Below are 15,373 nucleotides of genomic sequence, written 5' to 3'. Positions count from 1 at the left end.
AGTAACTGGCTGATCTCCCTCCATTTCTCTGCGCCGCATATTCCTCCAAGTCAAAAGTTATTTTGTACGGAGTACTCTGTACAGAATTACTTCTTACTTGGGATGGACATGCGCAGCAGAGAAAGCATACAGCGGGAGGGATACAGAGGCGCGATGTTGCCGTTTTGAAGCGGCCAGCGTTCTCCAACTTATGGTGACTGTTCATGTGCTTATGCTACACATGCCAAGTTTCCTGTCTGAAAGCAGTCAGACGACTGACAAATTGGCAACTGCTCTTCTACCTATGACTCTATCCATCACTGTAATTGGCTGATCTCCCACCATTCCTCTGCGCTGCATATTCCTTCAAGTCAGAAGTAATTTTGTACAGACTATACCTAACCATGAATTTTCAATAATTTCAATATTTTAAGGTATAATATTCTTAGCACTTACGATACGATTTTGTTCTGCAGATTGGTGGTGAATTTGTAGGGCTTAGCGCGTCCCAACAGTTGAGCCATCAATTGCACGTTGTGAATCATCCTCGTAGATAGCGCATGTCGAGCTTGTAGATCGAATCATCTGGATTGGGCATAGATTTTTATCTGGAATCAATAATTGATATAACTGTTTGGGTGGCTCGTTGGAGTAAGTGATAACGTATAATAATCAAGAGAACCCGAGTACGAATCTCGACTGGGGCAAAAGTTTTTCAACACAGCACAATCACATAGATACGGCCACCCCGTCTTTCGGAAGAGGCGATAACAACTGTCCGTCCCGACTACCTAAAAAGTAGTCGTAATCTCTCATCATCATCCATCTCACTCATTACCCACGCACAAGCTTATATGAACTCATGTGGACATCACCCTCAGTATTTACATCGAAGTTTGACAGTGCAGAAGGAGTGAATGTTGTGTTTGGATCTCACACCTCATGTATACTACACTACAGAGGGTGACCGGAACTTTGGGACCATGCATTTTGCTAACAACTGGGAAAAAGAGGTTTTTGCAACCAAGTCTGGGGTCTCCACCTGCGAGGTGATTAGCAAGCCATATTCGGTCCTATCGACAGGTTCACACGATTCTGTCATTGAATGAGCACCATTCACAGATTCATTTTTATGTAATTTTAAATAACCCAAACTGGTTAAAACACACAAACCGGCAAAGTCCAACTCAAGGCGGTGGTCGCGGAATACATTATACAAATGATAAAAGTCCAACGGTCGCAGAATACATTATGCATTATAACTTACATGATACACAAATGCGTCACGGAAGATACGTGGCGTGGCGTGACAGGTGACGAAACGAACAGTGTTATTCTAAATAACAAAAATAACTAAACACTAAATAACACTTCAAATTTTCGATCATATTGGGGTCACCACTATAGATGTATGGTTGTATAGGTGATAACACTATTAAACTACCCAGTTTAAATTAGAATGTGACGTCAATGAATCTGACTAAAGAAATTAAACTACAAATACAGACAAATTTGGCAGGCCAGCTGTATGAAATTTTCGGTGATGCGCGTAGCAGACACATGTTCTTGGTAAGAATGTTCAAACTAGACTGCCACCCCTCGTGGAAGGCATAATATGCTATTCGAGGGAAAGGGAGGTGAAAGTTGCCAACATAGGAAAGAGAGGGGAAGTGTGAAGAGTGAGACTAAGAAGGAATGAATGCGAGTTGTGAGGGTTGGAAAGACAATGCAGGAGGTATACCGTATGCTTATAGTCTAACGGTCTTGAAAGGAGCTTGGACACCGGTAACAGAATGAATAGAAATAAGGCAGTACAAGGTTACTAGCCTGCCAGGAATCAATGTATCAATATAAATGAATCCAGTTTTGAAAGTGATTTTAGTGAAATTATTTCAGTAAGAAGCTTGTTTCTACATATTTCATCAGTTCTTGTATGAAATATGAATATGCATGAGTGACCAATAATTTTCATCTATAAATATGAACTTTTTTAGTTGGGTATTTTAAGAAAAATCTATAATCCTATCTCTTATGCATGAGTACAACTACCGTACCGTACATAATGAAAATACTCATTTTTGTCTTTGAGAAAACATAGGTGAATAATGGTAAACCAAGAATAGAATAAAAAAATAGAATAAAAAATATTCTCCAAAACCAATACATTTAAGCAGATGAAATTGCAATGTTCAGAGAAAACCCAAGTAGAAACTTATACAATAATGTTTTTGTTACTAAAAATGGTATCAGAGCATTGAAATACTGTATAATAATAAAGAAATGATCTGTAGAAAAAATTTTTGAAATTTATAGGAATTAAAAGGAGAAATAAGCTGGGGTTTACCAGCAGTGTTATATTAGTGTATCATTGTTATAGGGGTTTTATATTCAAAGGTGAGTTCTAGATTCTGCCATAGCCATAATTTATTGATGTGTGATTAAGCTGGTAGTTCGATTTCGGAGTTGGCCTGTTGAGATGGCTAAAAGAAAAAAAAAACAAAGAATTACCTTTGCATGTTGTATAGAATCATCATAGATGATGCCAAGTTGAAAACAGTAAAATCAACTACAGAGGAAGAAGATTTACACGAAAATTTGAGTCCATATTTGTTCTGGAGTTTTACAAGCGTTTCTATATTGATTCAATTAGAAATCATCGTTCAAATAAATTAAAGGAATATTATGCAACCTTATAAAGGCCATGATCTTATACTCAAACTTCTGCCATCAAATTATCAATATCCATAAAAAAATCAAGTTGTAGGATGTAGGTACAAATTTGCATTAAAGAAATAGTATTCAGAAAAATTATGTAGTATTAAAAACTATATTTTCATCTCTTTTCTGTATAGGGCTACTTGTAATATAAATATAAAGAAAATAAAAATCTCAGTACCCTTTTTTTGAAATATTTTATCACAACATGTTTCGGACATTTATGCCATTTTAAAGAAAAAGTGATCACTTGAAAATGGCATAAATGTCCGAAACATGTTGTGATAAAATATTTCAAAAAAAGGGTACTGAGATTTTTATTTTCTTTATATTTATATTAAAAACTACTATGAGAAGAACGTGTAAAATTGAAAAGTAGCATTCTGTAGATGCCATCAAATTATCAATATCCATAAAAAAGTTCAAGTTGTAGGATGTAGATACAAATTTGCATTAAAGAAATAGTATTCAGAACAATTATGTAGTATTAAAAACTACTATGAGAAGAACGTGTAAAATTGAAAAGTAGCATTCCGTAGATGCCTGAAAATGAATTCTTATTCTACAATGAAATTTCCGAAAGAAAAAATCATTCCCAAAATAATAATAAAATATCTGACTTGAACGGTATGAGCATTATTACATGTTTCGGTCTTTGTTATAGCCTTCATCAAATTTACAATATCTCATGCACAATTTTGAGACTACTTTTTCTTTGTCTCCCAAAATCTCTCACCTGTTGAATTCTAAAAAATAATTTAGACAGGGAAGCTCCCGATTGGCATCTAGTCAATGTGTTCTTTCCATTCAATTAGAAATTTACTAACACCCTATACCTCAACCATAAGCTCCTCACAAACGTCCTCATTTAAGAGTAGAAATAGGATCCAAATTTGTTCATCTCTTCACAAAAAAAAAAAATACTCCATGTAATTCTATAGAGTTAGGTTCTATGGATGAGTGGTATACTGCTTGTGGAGTGGTAGCTTGCATAAAAAATAGTGAGAAAAATACTAAAAGCTATTTTTAATTATGTTTGTCTTCAATTATATCAAAGAAATAAGGTACATGTGAAAATGATGTCTGGAGAATATAATATAATGCTGAGTCGGATGCACTCAACAAGGGCAGGACATAGTGAAATTTGTAAAGTGTCAGAGATTAATGTGGCTGGGATTTTTGGCAAGGGATTTTTCACCCACTTCTTACAGCTTCTAAATTAGCAGAAAATTGATAGAATAGTTAGAGAATTCTAAAAATCCCATATCCACAAATTTACAGCAGCCACGTTAACAACAGAAAATATAATGGTCTATGGTTACGCGTTACCCCTTTGCCTTTCTAGGGTTAACGCGACATTATGTTAGCCTGGTATCATATTATTCCAGCTTACTGAAATTCTTGCTTATTCATAAACATAAAAGTCTTAATTACATAAGTGCATAACCATATCATGATCCCTAATGGATAGTTTGATTAGAAATTCTTATACTAGAAAACATAATATATTTTGATGGAATTTTCGAATATCACATTATTGTTACAAAGAATGAATGATTCTTTATTATGGCCATCTATATAAATTTCTGAGTCGTAACACACACATGGTCACATGGCAACAAAACAAGTACTGAGATACGGACCAAAGAACGCCGGTGGTGGAGTGTATCAAAAGGGAACAACGTATAAGCGAGCATCCTCACACAACTTCACACTGAACTAGTTCCCTGGTTCATTAACTCTCATTCTCTTAACAGCATTTTACCAAATCCTCTCAAGACTGATCACCATCTTCTGATCTTGTGACTGGGAGAAGAAAATAGTGAAATAGAATACGTAAGAAGCGACACGCCCTAATCCGTGGGCAATGGATACGACTCACTTTAATCTCACTTCTTCTTCTTCTTTGGCCAGGGGTGCCTACAGGGGGGGGGGACATGACGCCAGCGGCATCATAATATATTATACATTTTTGGGGGGGATTAATTTTAACCTAGAGAACCGATTCTCTCTAATAATTTTTATTTTATTCATTCTTTTATTATTATTTGTATTTATTCATTCTTTTATTCATTCTTTTATTCATTACTGCTTTGTATTTCCCAACGATGTAAATGATGAGTTCCTACTGAAATAAATTACTTATGATCAGTGTAAGCGCCAGCTTACTGGTTTTTGGAAATCGTATCAGGAATTTTAATTTGAGGATTTTCCCGCACTTGGATTAGCTGACAGGCTTTCAACTTGTCAATCGGCAATATTGTCAATATGGATCAACTAGGTCGACATCAAACAGTCAGATTGAATATTCGCGAGTGTATCGTTTCAGTACATGTGCATAAACGCGAGAACATTCATCTCCTACAAGAACATCTAGGGCCGGTTTCCGAGCTCGGGATTTAGCTAAGTTCTAGACTTTAAACAGCTGGAGTCAGAAAATTGGCTTTCCAAAACGGGGCGTAGTCGAAGTAAATAATTGTAGCAAAATAAATCTTTATTTTCTGATCTCTAGAATTGGAGACGTTTCTCCTAGACGAAATGAAACATTCCTAAATAATTCAAAATAGCTGAAGCTTTACACTATATTCTCTTTATTTTATCTTGTGTTCAATTTCCTAGTTTTTCGAAATTCAATTAAAATGTGACTTTGACTATGACTAAGACTACGCCCCGTTTTGGAAAGCCAATTTTCTTAGTGAAGCTGTTCAAAGTCTAGAACTTAGCTAAATCCCGAGCTCGGAAACCGGCCCCTAGTGTTATCCTCGCCAAGAAAAAGACTGAACTACAGCATCCTTGCAAGCAGCAAGCAGTCTCCTCACCTTCCAGCACCGGGTCCAAGAGGGATTCTAACCAGATGCTCGGCTACAGTGAGAATAACAGTTCCAGTTGGGAAAATAAGGTACCAGTAAACCGGGGTGACTTTGTCGCAAGTTGCAACAAATCTCTTGCAATATTTTTTATTGCACTCTGCAATGTTTTAAGAGTATTTTTCATTTTAAAAAGTTAGTATTTTTCTCAACTTCAACAGAGATATATTTCTTTGAAAATAAGAGACAAAGTCAATCAGGGATTGGGGTGACTTTGTCTCACTTTGAAAAATATATGGAAAAAAGTTAATTTTCAAGAGTTATACAAAGTGAAACCAACTGTTAACCTTTAAAATGAACAATGGAATAAAAAACAAAGGAATTCCACTTCAAAAAATCACAAATTATTTATTGAAAAATATTTCAGTTTCTGCTGCCTAAAAATATTATGGCATGATAGCTCCAACTGCAGAATCAGCAAGAAATGAATATTGGGAACGTATTAATTTTAAGCAAGGTGAATATTTTGTTTTATTAGGTAGAATACATGATATTTTAATTGTATTTGCATCATATCCTGCATAATATCACAATTTTTATACTGGGAGACACCCCAAGTTTAAGCTAAAAATGACCTCGTTGTATTTGACTAGTAACAGAACCCTAACCAGTTCAACTATGGATATTATGGATATACCAATTGAAATATAATAAAAAGGCAAACATAAAATGTGCTCTCCGATATCATAAGTCTTTTAGAAATAAGTTTTCTAATACGAAGTTTTCCGACAACAAAATCACAAGATGAAGCAAGCAGTTAGGTTTCGATAATTCTACTAGATCTCGATAATTCAAATAATAATCGAGATTCAACAAATATCGATTGTAGAACCTCGATAATGATCAGGACTACGGGTATCAATGTTAAACATCGATTTCGGATAACAGAGATCGGAGATAAACTGATTTGAATATTTTTTCCGCGAGGTGGGACAAAGTCACCCCGGTCAACGGTACGTACTTGAAGCAACAATATTTCGTATTGAGGACTCCTAGAGTTGTAGTTTGTGAGGCGTACAGTCCCAACATTGAGCTTACTAGTTATTCATTGAATGATCAATGATTATTCATTGATGAACGAGAGAGAAAACGCAAATAGACCAAAGGCAACCTCACGTGACCTCACTACCAACATAATGGTTTAAAACTTCTACTGATCATTTTTTAGGTTATGTTTAGCGGAATTGTAAGGAGATAATTGATGAGCCTAACTGATAAATCTGTTGTTGACTGTGAAACTCAAACTCAAATTGAAGATTTGATTGGGGTATCGTATATTGATGAAATCCAATCCATTGTAGGGAATGGGGTTAAAAATCACGTTAATGATAATGGAACACAAACTGAGCATGACCTGGAAAATGTGCCAAATACTGATAAGCGGGAACTTGATTTGAGAAACATAGATACACAAACCGAATCAAGTTATAGACTATCGACAAAGAAATGCAAGGCTGACTGTGATGGGCTGGATATTATTATTCTCCGAGAGAATACAATTAAACTTCTAAATGAAAATAATAACCTTCTCCATAGAGAAATAGAAGACTTGAGTAGTGAATTGAGAACGAGCTTTGATAAGATTAACTCACTGTTGCAAGATATTGATCAAATGAAAGAAGAATTGATGAATAAAAATGAAATAATTAGAATAATTCAAACTGAAAACGATAATGTACCTACGAATGAAAGTATTGTCATCGAAAAAGTAGGCTCTCAGTATGATGATTTTATTAAGCCAAGACATTCGATAAAGGCTGGAACCAATCTTAATGAAACAGGAGCTGCTATAATGGTACAAAACAGATTTGATTCTTTCTCTGAGTTTTCGTTATGTGCGACAAAGAATAGGTCTATTTCTCATAAACAACAGGTGAAAGCTAAAGTTCATAGACCTGCTGTAGAAAACAGGGTTCAAAAGACTCATTACTTGAAATATAGTAAGGGTTCAACCTACAATAAAAAGAAAAAGAGGATGACAATATTAGCTGATAGTCAGGGTAAACAATTGAGTAAATACCTAGATCAACTGCATGAGGACTTTGATATTTTCGTTTATACCAAGCCAGGAGCTAAATTAAAACACGTCATTCTGGATGGGCTACAGTTTGTCAAGGATTTCACCAAGGATGATGTCATCGTAATACTGGCAGGAACAAATGATTTTCATAAAGATGAACCCCATCAACTTACAATTTGCCAAGGAATAAGTAGTCTTCTAGATCTTAAGTTGGAGTCCAATATTTTGATTTGCAGTGTCCCTTGCCGCTATGATGACACCAGCCTAAACGAAAACATAATCTACTCAAACTCCTACATATCAAGAGTGGTGCACGGCTATGTTGGTATGCTGCAGCTTTCCTTCCTGAACATCAATGACTTCCTTCAGAGATCCAGCCTCACAAAACACGGTCTTCATCTAAATAGGCACGGTAAACAATTACTCTCAAAACACTTGGAAAGATTCGTAGAGCAGACTGTGATGGGTGGTGCTGATCGAACGGTGACTACTGGAGGTGAGGCTGCTATAAATAAAATAATCAACCATTGCCTGAATCTCCCGACATACGGTCTCGCCCCATCACAATCAATCCATCCAGTTCTCCGAATCTCTGTTGTCTGACTCCTGTTCCTGCAGAGATGTCTCTTATGGGAGTAGCCTCCCTCTATGAATCCTCTTCTCTTGCACCCTTTTCATCGCAGTCTCCTGTACCTTGTAATACATCTCCAATAGGACAATGTTTTCAGTTATTCCGATGATGATGAATGATTCAAGCATCGAAGTATCAGATGATTTATCTGTAATTCATCAGAACATAGATGGTCTATTTCACAAGATAAATCTGCTGGAGATTTTAATTGAAGATGAAAGGCCTGACGTCTTAATTATTACAGAGCATGGTCTAAAGGAGGACGAAATAAATTGTATAAAATTGAATAATATGTCTCTGTCATGTAGCTATTGTAGGTCCGGTATGAGAAAAGGGGGGGTTGCTATATTTGTCAGTGATGTTTTGTTGGATTTTTTGGGTAGCAGTTTGAGAATTCTGGATAATAGTAACATAAGTTCAATGGGCGACATTGAGATATGCGGTATTAGGTTAGAATTTGGGAAAGATGTAGACTTTGTAATCTGTGGGGTATATCGACCACCTAATGGAGATATTGACTTGTTTTTCGACAGATTCTCATGCTTAATTGAACGGATAACAGAGAGGTTGAAAAATAACATTATTTTAGCTGGCGATTATAATATTGATGTCTTGAAGAATACCCCAGTTTACAGAAATTTGGTTATCGTCTTGAATCAGTTTGGTTTACGTTATACAATATCAGAGCCAACAAGAATTAGACCTGACTCCAGAACAGCGATAGATAATGTAATGACCAACATTTTTGAGGATAATTGTAAGTCAGCGGTTCTGCATACTTTTTTGTCAGATCATTCAGCTCAAGTGTTCTCCACCACTGTTGATCTTGATTCTGGGAGAGCTGATGAGAAGGATGATCAGGATGGTCCAGCATTTCCTTATAATTTCTCCAATTCAAATTTGAACAATTTGAAAGCAGCTCTTAGTAGAGAAACGTGGTCCTCTCTATATGAAAAGTCTGATGTGAACCAACAATTTGATTCCTTTCACAGCTGCCTATTGCATCATATTGGTGTTCAGTGTCCACCAATAAAAAAAAAGAGAAAACGCAGTAAGAGAAATGAAAATAGGATGTTTAGGATGAGACTTGAGTCGATAAATCCTGAGATTCAACAGCTAAGGGCGCTTATAGACTTGTCAAGATTCAGGATCAAGGAGGGGTTGGTTGTAGATGAGGATTTATTGAGGCGTGTTAAGCGGCAATATGTCAATAAGGTCATTGAGGCGAAGAAACAGCACTATGCTAATATTATTTCAAGTTCAAATAATAAGTCTAAAACTAGTTGGAACATAATAAATAAATTTAGAGGAGGAAAAAATACATTGTTGAAGGACATAGTTCTGGAAGTGAATAATAGGAAAGTGTCTGAGCCGAAGGATATTGCAGATGTTCTCAATAGATATTTCATTTCCATTGCTCCCGTTCCAAAGTCTAGAGGTAGGCCTACACAACATAATACACAACCACCAACTGTGAAAAATAGATCAGCAAGCTTCTTTCTAAGTCCAACAAATGTAACAGAAGTTATGCAAGTGATAAAAAGCTTGAAGCAAAAAAATAGTGTTGGGTATGACAGCATTTCTGTTAAAGTCCTTAAGAAATGTTGTGATGTAATCGCTGAGCCTCTCGTTTTCATTGTGAATAGCGCTTTTCAAGCAGGAGTCTTCCTGATTCTTTGAAAATCGCCAAGGTAATACCTATATTTAAGAAAGGTGATCAAGAAAATATGATTAATTACAGGCCTATATCTGTTTTGCCAGTCTTATCAAAGATTTTTGAAAAGATTATATATAACAGGATCATAAACTATCTGCAGAAATTCAAATTATTGAGTGAATGTCAAAATGGGTTCATAAAAAATAAGTCAACAATCACAGCCGCAGTAACTTTTATTGAAAGAGTTATTCAGGAGGTTGACAAAGGAAATTTCACTATGGGGGTGCTGTTAGACCTTTCTAAAGCTTTTGATAGTGTAGATAAAAAGATTCTCTTGGAAAAACTGCATCTGCTTGGAATCAGAGGTCTCATGGGGAAATTAATTGATTCTTACATGACAAAAAGATTGCAGTATGTGAGTGTTTGCACTGATGGCCGACTTGGGAATTCAAGGAGATTAAACGTGACTAGGGGTGTACCTCAGGGTTCCATTCTGGGTCCTCTTCTCTTCGTTTTATATATTAACGATTTGCAGCTTTCAGTTGCAAAAAATTTTGATATAACATTGTATGCAGACGACACAACCTTGTTATTCTACAACAACAGTATTCAACAGCTGGAGTTAGTTGCTAACATATCCACTAATGAGGTTGTACAGTATTTCAATAACTGCTCACTATCTGTTAATTCTGATAAGAGCCAGGCTATTCAATTCAACTTAAAAAAGAAATATCCTTTTGAACCAGCAATCACAATAAATGATAGCGATAGCATGATTGAGAGCGCAAGTGTGGTCAATTTGCTTGGTTTGACAGTGGATGACAAATTATCTTGGAACGAGCATGTTGATAAGGTGGCTAATAAAATGAGCAAAGGCATTTTTGTATTAAGATATATTGCAAGACTTGTAAACAGTAGTATAGCTAAAAGTGTTTACTTCTCGCTTATTAATACTCATCTGGTGTATTGTGTTGAGCTTTGGGGTGCAACAAGTATAAAAAACATTCAGAGATTATTTGTTCTGCAAAAGCGTGCAGTAAGATTTTTAGCAAATTTAGAAAATAATTAATTATCCATGCAGAAGCACTTTTAGAGATCTTAGGCTGCTCACTCTACCATCCATATATATCTATCGCGTCTTACTTTACACTGCAGATAGAATTGGTACCTTAAGAAAGAATTCAGATGTTCATGAATATTTTACACGTGGTAGTAGAAATCCGTTCATTGAACATCACAGGTTAAAATTTTCTGATAAGAGTCCGATTGTTTATGGCTTGCAACTTTTCAGCAAGTTGCCTAAAAATTTGTCAAAGTCAAGTAGGCCTAATTTTAAGAGAGATTTGTATGCATTTCTGGTTGACAAGGCATATTATAGTGTTGAAGAGTTTTTAAATGATAGGGTGTTATAATTTGTTCAACTGTAAAATTACAGTTATTTTTTGTATGTAAAGTGTAGAAGAATGTTATAATTCATGTGACATGCAATATTTTTGTAAGCTTCTTTTATTCTATTTATTTATTTCATGTATTTTTCAATACCTGTTGACATGGCCAGTTGTAAAATGTTTTGGCTTAATGAAGTTGAATGAATGAATGAAAAGATACTGTAATCTTAAATATTGAATAGTCTACCTACCCACTGAAAAATATTATTGATAAAACATGTAAACAAAAAATTAGGATTATTAGAAGATAAACAAAATTAATACGAACATATTTAATAGCCATTGAACAAGATCAAAATGTAATCTATGTGCATCTTCTATTTTCTCAATAGAGTTTATTGAAGTAGGGCAATTAGCCTATTGCATTTTAGTAGTTGATGGAGGAGTATAAATTTGGTCAGAATATTGAATAATACACGTTAGGCTACCTATCATCTAAGTTACCTATTATCTTGTAGTGAATTCAACCACAATACAACCTATGTCGGACTATGTGTCTAACCTTATCTAAATCTGGGAGAGGAATAGAACAAGGTTGACTTATTTTTTCTTCTATCATTTTGATGGTGTACTTACTGTATCGATCAATAAATAATCAATCTTTTCTTTTTTTCTCGTTATAGGTTTTGCATTATATAGCATGCTTTAGGTTGCATATAAAGCTTCACGTTATTACACTTGACTCCTGTCTCACTCAGGATTGAACGACACCTCAAAACCAAATCCAAAAAATAGGTTTTGAAAACGGATTTTTTAAAAGAATCATTGAAATACGCATGATACAGGTAGCCTACTGTATTGTCATATAAACTCTTAGCTGGTCTAGAAACAGTTATTTTTCTTTTTTCAGAGAATAACAGGCTGATTGAGCTATGGTTGAAACTGCTGGGTCTATCTTGATAGTTTATGGCTGGTGATCACAGTATCAAGTATCTGGTGAGCTTTCTTGTAATTATAAACCTATCAAATCATGTTGATGTATAAAAATCCTGTCGATGTTGTATAACAATTACAAATTAGAATAGAATAGAAAAAACGTTTATTTAATAAATAAGCTACCTTAAGCGAACCTCAAAGAGGCTGCTTGACAAGGTACTATTATACAAAACATGTAAATTCAAATATAATTATACATATATCAGTAAACTTTATTTTTACTTAACAGTTAAATTCACTTATCAGTTTATTACACTGTCAAATTTACTTAATAGTTAAAATTATCATGATATTAATTAATTAATTGTTGGCTCAGCTCTCAAAAATTTAAAGAGTATTATAATATATAGTCAACCTGAACTTACATACAAAAAATAGAACAGAATGAATTACAACAATACAATACATCAATAATGAGTTACATTATGTTACATCTAAAGTGTAATTATTCAATACCAATAATAATAGAGTTTCACATTATCGTGTTATCAGATGGGCACGCCAAACTGTCGGTCCCGGCTGAAGTATGACAGTCGTAAGGCCCATTGATGGCTTAAATATATTCAGGCGGTGAGACCTTCCCGCAAGAGACTCCCCACCAACAAACGCCACACAAATTTACATTTTTTTTAGAGTTTTGCATTCTAACATTACAATACTGCCTTGATCTGCTATTGGAGGCCGCCCGAAACATTCATATTGTTGGTGTTTCCAAAACAAATTTTTGAGACAGGACCGTTCTTCATTGTTTGGGTTCTGTAGATGTTCCCTACTGATTGTTTGTTAGCCTGGGTACACACGGGCCAATAGGCCATTAATTTCGATTAGTTCCACGACTTCCATTTCGTGGATTCAATATCATAAACCACACCTAACAACTAAGAAGACATTTATCAGCTATAGACTCAAAAAACGTTCATTGTACAACTACTAACAGCTATGTATAATTCTTTTAATTGATAGATAAGAAAATGTTTCTTTGGAGTACCTGGTTACGGCATACCATGGCCTCTTCCACAGCTATATCAATTATGGCATAGTGCATGGGGTCATGCAGCAGGCTGTAGAAGGATCTTGCTTCTGCAAAAGAAGGTTCTCCGGATCATCACCTCATCTCATCGGCTGGAGAATTGTGCGCCAATCTTTAGGAGGCTGAGGATTATGACGGTCTATAGCCAGTATCTCTTTAGTTCCCTGTTACTGTTGAGAAGATCAACAGATGTACTGTTGAGGACATCATACCTTTCAGCAGAGAGGACATGCACATAGTCACAACACACAACACAAGGAGGAGGAATGACATCAATTTGTCTCAGGCCAGACTGACTCGATCTTTAATAGCTTCCCTGTCTATGCACTTCACATTTGCAACAGGATGCCGGTGTATTTCCGTGAACAGGAGAAAAAAATCTTCAAGAAGGCACTTCTTGAGAAGCTTGTGAGTCTGGCTCTCTACACCCTGGATGAAGAGTCAATCCAATGTTTTCTGAGATCTATGACTGACCTCCCATCTTGATCTCAGTCCAGTTATCAAGTTTTAAGTTTTATTTTTTATGACGCAATCTATCCAGCAAGTGCTGGTCATGAATGGAGACTACTGAATTACTGAATGTTACATGGGACAGTAGGCAATGCGAATAACCACCAAACGTGTTCCATTATATAGTTTTTTAATTTCCTTGCCCTATTACCATAGGAAAGTATTGCTTTCTAAGAAATTAAAGTACCCCAATTTCCAAATTTCTATACTTTTCAAAGTCCCCTGAGTCCAAAAATAGTGGTTTTTTAAACTAAAAAATAAAAAAAAATTAATAATTTAATAAAATTAAAATTAAATCATTTCAACCAAAATAATAATGAATAAGTCATAAATCATATGAAAATAAGCATATGAGCATATATTATATAACTAGCTTACCCGGCGAACTTCGTACCGCTAAAAAGTCAATGTATCTCTCATGTCACACTTGACTTTATTTGGTGAATCATGAAATTTATCTGACTATCATTATTTTCATTTACATCTCAATACGAACTTCCTATGTGCTTAGTCATGCAACATTTATTATTCCGAAAACATATTCTTCTCAATCAATAATTGGTAGTAATATCTATCAGTAAAGTGTTGAATTAAAGAAAAAAATATAGAAACAAAAAAACAAACAAACATACAAACACAAAAACAGACATTCATTTTAATAGAGATACCAACTTGTTTATTTTTGCATTTAAACTTGAAAATGGCAAATGTAGGCCGAAACTAGTTGTTGAAATGTTTTAATTTAAAAGTATACTTCATGTTTTTATTTATTTCAGTTTTTGGTATGAGATTGAAACAATTCACAAAAACAAAAACTTCACTATTCACCTCTACAAACAAATAAAAAGTGGGTTACTCACCATATACTGTAAAACGAGATTCATCTCTTGAAAGTGAGTTCAATCCTACCCTATTTATACCCCAATTCTACAACTATTCAGAGCAGCAAACCGACTATGCTTTATGAACCGTCTATCATCCTAGCTTCAGCCTCCTTTAAGGCCTTTTACATGCTTTGATGATACCAGCAAGTGCTTCAGACTTGGATTCTGTATGAGCTATTTTACTTTGATAAATTCAATGTAAATTATATTTTCAGGTGACAATCAACTTAAAATCAGGTAGAAAGATTCAAGAAGTCCAATCGCAAAATATGATGATGAGTTTGATCATGATGTTCTCTACCTGGGGATGAACAACTTGCCCTTGAGAGAGAGAGGCCAGTAACCGTTGCAGAGCGGATGATCAAGCTGGTGAAGAAAATCTACCACAAGCCCAATAGTGCTCTAATTAACATGTGCATCATTCTGCCAAGGAGTGAGAACAGTTTCAAAATTTCCGGAAGTGATGAAGAAAGAATAGACTTCTGGAATGGCAAAGCAACCGCGACGAAAGTCATGTATCGACAATTGTTTAAAAGGTATTAATTTGAAGCTTTCAATTTCAATAATTTAATCTATACCACTGTGAAAATAACTTGAACAGGTGATTTTGGTAACATTGGTTTTAAAGGTAGCAAAACCAATGGACGCTCGCAATATCTAAAGCCGGTCACTCACTATCCGGTAGACCGGACAGGT

General features: G+C 35.1%; 1 protein-coding gene across 1 annotated transcript in view; it reads right to left on the bottom strand.

The window, feature by feature from the left end:
- LOC120354705 (mucin-22-like) overlaps nucleotides 1-15,373 on the bottom strand; it is a 94,787-nt gene that overhangs the window by 27,936 nt on the left and 51,478 nt on the right. The window contains exon 2 of the mRNA XM_039442136.1: nucleotides 436-587. The gene's annotated coding sequence lies outside the window, so the exon portion shown is untranslated. The remainder of the gene's footprint in view (nucleotides 1-435; nucleotides 588-15,373) is intronic.

The sequence above is a fragment of the Nilaparvata lugens genome, chromosome X (assembly GCF_014356525.2).
Source record: "Nilaparvata lugens isolate BPH chromosome X, ASM1435652v1, whole genome shotgun sequence".
NCBI classification, from domain to species: Eukaryota; Metazoa; Arthropoda; class Insecta; order Hemiptera; family Delphacidae; genus Nilaparvata; species Nilaparvata lugens.
This window is presented reverse-complemented; position numbering and strand designations above follow the sequence as displayed.